Source organism: Odontesthes bonariensis, chromosome 9 (genome assembly GCF_027942865.1).
Source record: "Odontesthes bonariensis isolate fOdoBon6 chromosome 9, fOdoBon6.hap1, whole genome shotgun sequence".
Taxonomy (NCBI): Eukaryota; Metazoa; Chordata; class Actinopteri; order Atheriniformes; family Atherinopsidae; genus Odontesthes; species Odontesthes bonariensis.
The window spans coordinates 38,601,552-38,609,997 of NC_134514.1; the positions used below are offsets into that span (position 1 = coordinate 38,601,552).

The 8,446-nt window shown below is 40.1% G+C and overlaps 1 long non-coding RNA gene across 1 annotated transcript; it reads right to left on the reverse strand.

The window, feature by feature from the left end:
- Positions 1–6,970: 6,970 nt before the first annotated feature.
- LOC142388956 (uncharacterized) lies at positions 6,971–8,217 on the reverse strand. Its single transcript, XR_012770358.1, has 3 exons — positions 8,142–8,217; positions 7,208–7,270; positions 6,971–7,054 (listed from the first exon to the last, which is right to left on the reverse strand). It is a non-coding gene; the product is annotated as an uncharacterized LOC142388956 (long non-coding RNA).
- Between the last annotated feature and the right edge of the window lie 229 nt (positions 8,218–8,446).

Consider the following 8,446-nt stretch of genomic DNA (forward strand, 5'->3'; position numbering starts at 1 on the left):
TACAGACACATGCACACTCACATATAAAGCCACGCACACACACACACACGCCACACATACTGAAAGGAAAATCAGGAGCAGGGACCACAACGTGATCCTCAAAGAAAAATAAAGGATGAATTAGGATAAATAAAGAAATAAAATGAACCTATGTTTTTAATATCTGTATGGAAACATGTTATGGTATCATGTGATGTTAGAAACAGCTAGTTAAAATGTGGTTGCTTCTCACAGTTATGGCTATTGTAATAATAATTACTAACTAAATTCGAAAATGGCATTATAATGCATAACTGTATGTTCTGCATGGGTTGTTTTCCAGATGAAACAGCAGATGACCAAAGCATTCATCTTTTCCTGGACTCCAGTGATTCAGAGTCAGATGATGAAGACATCTCCTGTTTTGTGGTAAGCATGACATTACCTTTGAATATAGCCTACAAGTATAAAGTTCCATACATGTTCATCCAGAACTCAAACGGGAAACCCAAACAGGTTTCATCTCCAGTTCCTGTGTGCTACAATGGCTGGACGGCGTCTCGCATTTAGCTCTCCTGCCTCAACTCCTCTGGTTGAACGCGACCAACTTCCAGCCGGTCCGCAGACCGACCACAACAAACTGTTGGTTGCCATCAGCGGACTGTCTCGTCAGTTGAGTCGGGTTGCTACTGACATGAACGAGCAGTTCAGTGCCGTTAACTCCAGGTTGCTGTCCATTGAGGATCGGTTGGTTGCTCTGGAGTCTAAAAACTGTGCGGGAGAGGCTAACTCCAAGAAAAGAAGACGGGTGCACATTCCTAAGATTGCGGTAAGAGTATGTTTGACTGCTAGCTGCTAAGCTAAACGTACTATAAAACCACGCCTTTGTTGGTAGCCCAAGCTAAAATTAGCCTAGTAGCCTTGCAAAAGAACAACAGAAGCAGTGTAAGTTTCTTTATTAAAGTGTATTTTTTTGTCTTGTAATTTACAGGAAGCCGTACGCCGACTTCCCAACTCGGAGACCAATCCTAGGCGCTACGATCCGGAGCAAGGGTAAGATTTAAATAATATGCTTTCATTCTTCTGTATAAGGAAATGGACACGTTAATAGATATAATTTGTTTTCACAGGCTAAACTCTCCTCACAACGAGGCCGTCACCTCTTATTTGCTAGGAGCTATGTCCGCAAGTCCAGATTTACACGATGCTGATAATGACGAAATTGTGTAAGTAACTTTTTTTTTTTTTTTTTTTACTGGTTCTCCTTCCTTGCTTGATGTTACTGTGACTTACGTTTGATTTTTATTAATTCCACTCTCATTTAATTGTTTTCCAGCGGCCTGTAAGACGTACTATGAAAGCATACGCCGGAGTTTCCAATAGAACCAGCCAGGACTTGAGAGAGGGCTAGCGCATTTTGTGGCCGCGGTTGCGGCCACGACCGGCCATGACTTTCGTGGCCGCGGCCACGACCGGCCATGATCAGGGGATTACCTTTCACAGGTAGGATTCAATATTATTATTGGTTGTATTTTGTCAATAGAATATTATTGTACTGTATTTGCACTGCAAAAAGTGAAATCTAAGTAAAAAGAAATATCTTAGATCAAAGGGATATATGCTTATTTTTTGTCCGATAAGATAGTTCTTCTTAGTAAGCGGTTTTTATGTTAGACTGTTTCACTTGTTTGAAGTGTTTCTGTCCTTAATTATCTAAATAAGATATTACAGCTTGTTAGAGATTTTAGGACCTGTTTTGAGTAAGTACATGCTTGAAGCTAGAATATCAACAGTTTCAAAGCTGGTTTCAAGAAATATAAGGTCTAGTGCATACACACTATGTCAAGATAATGGCTCTAGCATTTACTTAATTCAAGAATATTTTACAATATATTGAGAAAATAGGCCACGTGTATTTAATTAGAATCAAGAAAAATGTACTTGTTATTAGTTAAAATACACTAATGCTAAGGTATTTGTGGGTTAATTGAGATTAGATATTTTTACTTGTTTTGAAAAATACACATAATTTTTGTGCTTTTTTTCCTTGTTTTTGAAAGCTGGCTTTTTGCAGTGTGTGTCTGCCGAAATCGTAGCCAGCAAACGTTAAATTCAATTCAATTCAATTCAATTCATTTTTATTTATATAGCGCCAAATACAACAAATGTCATCTCAAGGCACTTAGATAGTAAGTCCAATTCAAGCCAATTGGAATTCAATTAATTAATAATAATCATAATTCATAAAATAATCCAATTCGTTCATATAGAGCCAATTCAAAAACAATTTCCTAGCTAAGAAAACCAACAGATTGCACTGAAAACTTTTTGTTTTTCGGTCCAATCTCCCGGCCTGAGCGGCGTGCCTGAGGCGACTGTGGAGAGAAACGACTCCCTTTTAACAGGAAGAAACCTCTGGCAGAACCAGACTCAGGAAGGGTGGCCATCCGCCTCGACCAGCTGGGGTTTGAGAAGACAGAAAAAGGGGGGGGGAGGGGGGCAGGGGGCCACCGCGACGGCGGCACTGTAACACCATTCAAAGGATATCTGTTGGAACAGGGAAACACGAGTTAATGACCACAATAATATCACATATACATAAAGAGAGTAAAGTGAGGAAAGGTGTGTCAGATGAGGCCCCCCAGCAGTCTAGGCCTATAGCAGCTTAACTATGGGATGTTTCAGGATCACCTGAGCCATCCCTAACTATAAGCTTTATCAAAAAGGAAAGTTTTAAGCCTGGTCTTAAAAGTGGAAAGGGTGTCTGCTTCCCGGACATTTACTGGCAGCTTATTCCACAATAGAGGGGCCTGATAACTGAAGGCTCTGCCTCCCATTCTACTTTTAGAAACTCTGGGAACCTCAAGTAAACCTGCAGTTTGGGAACGAAGTGCTCTGTTATGAAAATATCTTACAATGAGATCTTTAAGATATGATGGAGCTCGGTCATTAAGAGCTTTATATGTGAGGAGAAGAATCTTAAATTCTATTCTGAATTTAACAGGGAGCCAATGAAGAGAAGCTAAAACTGGAGAAATATGATCTCTGCTGTTAGTTCTCGTCAAAACTCTGGCTGCAGCATTTTGGATCAACTGAAGGCTTTTCAGAGAATATGTAGGACAGCCCAATAATAAAGAATTACAGTAGTCCAATCTTGAAGTAACAAATGCATGAATTAGTTTTTCTGCATCACTCTGAGACAAGATGTTCCTGATTTTAACAATATTACGAAGGTGAAAGAAGGCAGTCCTAGAAACCTGTTTTATATGCGAGTCAAATGATAAGTTCTGGTCAAAAATAACTCCAAGGTTCCTCACTGTAGAACTAGAAGCCGAGGAAATACCATCTAGAGTAACTATATAGCTAGACAATTTCTCCCTGAAACGCTCAGGTCCAAAGATAACGACTTCAGTTTTGTCTGAATTTAGCAGCAGACAGTTCTGAGTCATCCAGGTCTTTATGTCTTTAAGACATGCTTGTAGTCTGACCAACCTATTGGTTTCATCTGGTTTTATAGATAAGTACAGCTGAGTATCATCAGCATAGCAATGGAAATTTATGCCATGCTGTCTAATAATGTTACCTAATGGAAGCATGTATAAAGTAAAAAGAATCGGTCCAAGCACAGAACCCTGGGGAACTCCATGACTTACTCTGGTGTGTGAGGAAGATTCTTCGTTTACAAGAACAAACTGAAATCTATCAGATAAATATGATTTAAACCAGCCTAATGCAGTTCCTTTAATCCCAATAACATGTTCAAGTCTGTGTAATAAGATACTGTGATCGACCGTATCAAATGCAGCACTGAGATCCAACAGGACAAGCACAGACACAAGTCCGCTATCAGAGGCTAAGAGGAGATCATTGGTAACTTTCAGCAGTGCTGTTTCTGTGCTATGATGCACTCTGAATCCTGACTGAAACTCTTCAAACAGATTATTTCTGTGTAAATGATCACAAAGCTGAGCTGCAACTATTTTTTCAAGAACTTTAGACATAAAAGGGAGATTGGATATAGGTCTATAATGAGCCAACACTTCTGAATCAAGAGTAGGTTTTTTAAGTAAAGGTTTAATTACAGCAACCTTAAAAGTCTGAGGTACATATCCTGTCAACAAAGACAGATTGATCAAATCCAATATGGAAGTGTCAATTAAGGGGAAAACCTCCTTGAACAGTCTGGTTGGGATTGGGTCTAAAACACAAGTTGATGGTTTAGAAGAGACTATTGCTGTTGTTAGTTCAGAGAGATCAACTGGGCAGAAGCCGTCTAAATACAAATCAGGTTCTAAAGATACTTCTAAAGCTGCTGTACTTGATGATACATTAAAGCAATACTATGTAACATTTCTACCTTAAAATAACAGCTTGAAAAAAATTGTGCGGCTAGAATGAGTTTTAATATTACGATTGGCCTGTCTCCTATGCCCTTCGGGGGTCTGAGTTGGAAAAACTGCGCTATGTAACGGGAGCTGAGCGGAAGTACTTCGACTTGCTTTCTGGGACACCTACCGCAAAAACAAATAGACCCCTCTCACGCTCCCAGGTACATTTGATTACTCTTACCTTCTCGGTCGACATAGCTTGCACCTTCTGACTCCTCGCCGGTTCGTCAACAAACGTGAAAAGTGAAAGTGAAAGGGTGTTGTATTTACGACAGTGTGACCGTACATTACCTCCAAGCCTGTAGGGGGAGCTCCAGAGTGGGCTTTTTGAGAAGTTACATTGTATCGCTTTAAACTAGGATATGTTTATAGCCAGTGTATAGAAGTGCACCCCCTGCTGGTCGTACTTTAAAGAGAGTCTGTGATGGAATGATATGATAAAACTACATCATAATTTGTTTACCTGATTGAATTAACGGATGCAAATCTCAACAACAGGGCAGGGTGAAATATTTATCCCTGCGTGTGTGTGTGTATTTTTATATATTTTAATATTATGCTTCTTCATTTTAGCCAGAAAAATGCAGGACTACATGTTCTTCCAGAAAAGCTGAAGAGAGCCTGTCTGTGGCCACTCAGGATGACCCAGAAGCTTCAACCTCAAACTCACTAACTCAGCCTAATGATGTGAGTATTTCTTTTTTAAACATCATAAAAATTACCGTTCTAAATATGTTAAATAGCTACTTCTCAATATTTATACTGGTGGATGTTGTGGACAATGCTCTGGACTACATTGCAGGGTTTGTAGTCCGCCAGATTCTGCAAAAGCTGTCCTGTGGTGTGTGCCATACAAGCTTGGTCAGAGATGCTGGACCTTCATCATTTCATGATAGCTACCACTTTCTAGCCCTGAAAAACAACGGTGTACTAGTGATTCCATCATGTGGCACAGTGAAGGTGCTGAGAGCTGCAGAGTGGGTGATTCGCCAAGCTTCAGCAAAGCTGTAAAGACGGCGACAGTCACGTACATCATCCGGGAGGAGATTGGAACGGAGGATGTTTTTCAGCTTGGGGAACACATTGAGGAGACAAAGTTTGGCATCAACAACCATTATTCCAACTTGTTGTCATTGTTTGTGTCTGTGTTTCTGAAAATAAGGCTCCACCACATTGGCAAACTGACCTCTCTTGACCTGCATAAAAGGGAGCATGAGACAGAAGCTCTGCAAAACACTCCTCTTTCAGGGCTTTTAGCTCATTTTGTTTTGCTTTAGGTTGATACCATTCAAAATATTAAAACTTGTGTATATACAACTACCTTCTTGTACAGTGTTTTTTATATTCTTTATATTTTATTATAGTATTTCTATTTTTCTAGACTGTTAACTCAGAAAGATCACTGAACAAGTAGTGCATGTGTCTTGACTGTGGTTCATGCACAATTGGCAATTTAAAAAACATTGCACCTTGAACCTTGATGCTATGGTCATAACAAAGTTATGCTGTGAGGCCAAAAAAGCAAAAATCAAAGATATTTTCTTACATTGTTTTGGCCTTGTGAAATATTTTATTACAGATTTGATAAAGATGTTACATAAAAATCTTAACAGCTGTATAGTGTCTTTATTCCTCTTCAATGATACAAAGCTTGTAGTACATGATTGGAAAATTCGTTAGGTCAACAGCTTCAATGATCTTCAAGCAGTGTGTATACATACGTACTCATTCATTCGTAGGGCACCATAGGCAATCGTCAAATAAATACACATACAACACAAACATCCTCTACCTTACACGAGAAATATATATATACACATACATATGTATATAACAAAGCTGGATTCTCATTATTCCACCCGTTCCAAAGTACAAAATTACGACAAGGCTCGAGCTGCCAAAACAGCGGCAGCTGACAATGAGCATCAGTGTCTTATTAATATAGCCTACTGACCAGTCTATCACACACTGTCATTCTGCTGTTAATGTACGGTACCTGTAGGTGGTGTTCTGGCCCTAGAGCTCCTGGTGTTCTACTTATCTGGGTCTGAAAAATAATTAATTAATTAATTGAAATACATAAAGGTTTTGACACCTTTAGTGTAGGTAAAACAGTAGCAGTTGCCATGGCAACTCAATGGCAGCTGTGTGAACACCTGGAGATGTAACCGGCAAGTGCCAAAATACCTTCCGTTATACCTAGACAGCGGCAGCTTTAGTGTGTGCTGCCGATGTCGAGGCCGCCCCAGTCATGGCTGCTCCCTGAGTCATTAATGGCTGCTCCCTCAGTAATGGCTGCTGCCTTGGTAAGTGATGGCCGCAGCCTGGGTAGTGACTGCTGCCTCGGTAAGTCATGGCCGCGGCCAGCAGCTGCCGCAGCCAGAAAATGAGCTAGCCCAGTGCTAGTGTTTCTCAATCCCGGTCCTCAAATACCACTGCCCTGCATGTTTTCGATGTTTCCCTCCTCCAGGACACCTGATTCAAATGAATGGCTCCTGATCAGGCCACTGCACTGAGTTGATCATTTGAATCAGGTGTGCTGGAGGAGGGACACATCGAAAACATGCAGGGCAGTGGTACTTGAGGACCGGGATTGAGAAACACTAGCACTTGCTGTCATCCTGAGTGGTCACAGACAGGCTCTCTTCATCTTTTCTGGAAGAACATGTTGTCCTGCCCTTTTCTGGCTAAAATGAAGAAGCATAATATTAAAATATATAAAAATACACACACACACACACACACACACACACACACACAGGGATAAGTTTTTCACCCTGCCCTGTTATTGATAATATTTCAATTTATGAATGCTAATAGCCTTATGATGATACACCTACTCTTTGTAGGTGAACCTGTAAGCCGAAGATGGAGGGAATAACACCAACTCTCAGTCGGACAATCTGTGGGGTGGGTATGAGACATGAGGTAAATACTTTTGTTAGGATGAAAGAATTACATAGGCATAATAAACGTCATTAATAAACCTGTGTAAAATCTGATGGTCAATGTTATAACAGTAATATTTGCATTATTTCAAAAGTAGCATTCTTGTGTTAGTTGTAATCTAAGCCTGTGTTATGGAATATATGATTTATGAAGTCTGCGTTGGCCTAATAGCCGTGTGAACAGAGGTGTTATGCCGAGAAGTGCATTCCCATTCACGGGAGCGCGCGTAAACCGTTTCAGGTGTTGATTATTACATTTATCCAAAAAAATAATATTGAGCTGACAATGGTGTTTCATTCGTGCATCTTTTTTTCACATCTCTTCATGTAAATTAATAATACGTGTACAATTATGATAATCCGACAATTGTACAGTTTAGAGTATTCCTATTCCTAACTATTTTTATATTATTGGACATATATTCAAAAGCAAGGGCCGTGACTAATACTTTTGTAGTCAACACGAAAGACGGTTGGATACATTTTCTATTAACAATCTCAATTCATTATAGCCCAGATGAAATTATATAAAAATGAACCTGAAACTATGAAATTTGGTTATTTTAATTTTATATACAAATTTGGACTTGTTGAGATTCGCATCCATTAATTCAATCAGGTAAACAAATTATGATGTAGTTATATCATATCATTACATCACAGACTCGTTTTAAAGTACGACCAGCAGGGGGTGCACTTCTTGGCATAACACCGGCTATAAACATATCCTAGTTTAACGTTTGCTGGCTACGATTTCGGCAGACACAAATATAGTACAATAATATTCTATTGACAAAATACAACCAACAATAATGTTGAATCCTACCTGTGAAAGGTAATCCCCTGACTCCTGTTCGCAACGTCTGTCTCAGCGTCATTAATGGCTGCTCCCTCAGTAATGGCCGCGGCCTCGGAAAGTCATGGCCGGTCGTGGCCGCGGCCTCGGAAAGTCATGGCCGGTCATGGCCGCAGCCGCGGCCACAAAATGCGCTAGCCCTTGCTGGAGGACTTTCAGAGCAGGCGGAAGCTGCGAAGATTTCAGCTCGGAGTAGGTCGAGAAGAAAGAGGGTAAGACTTTTTTGTTGACTATTTTTCAGATGCATTGATAGATGTGTTGTGTCCATACGCAGT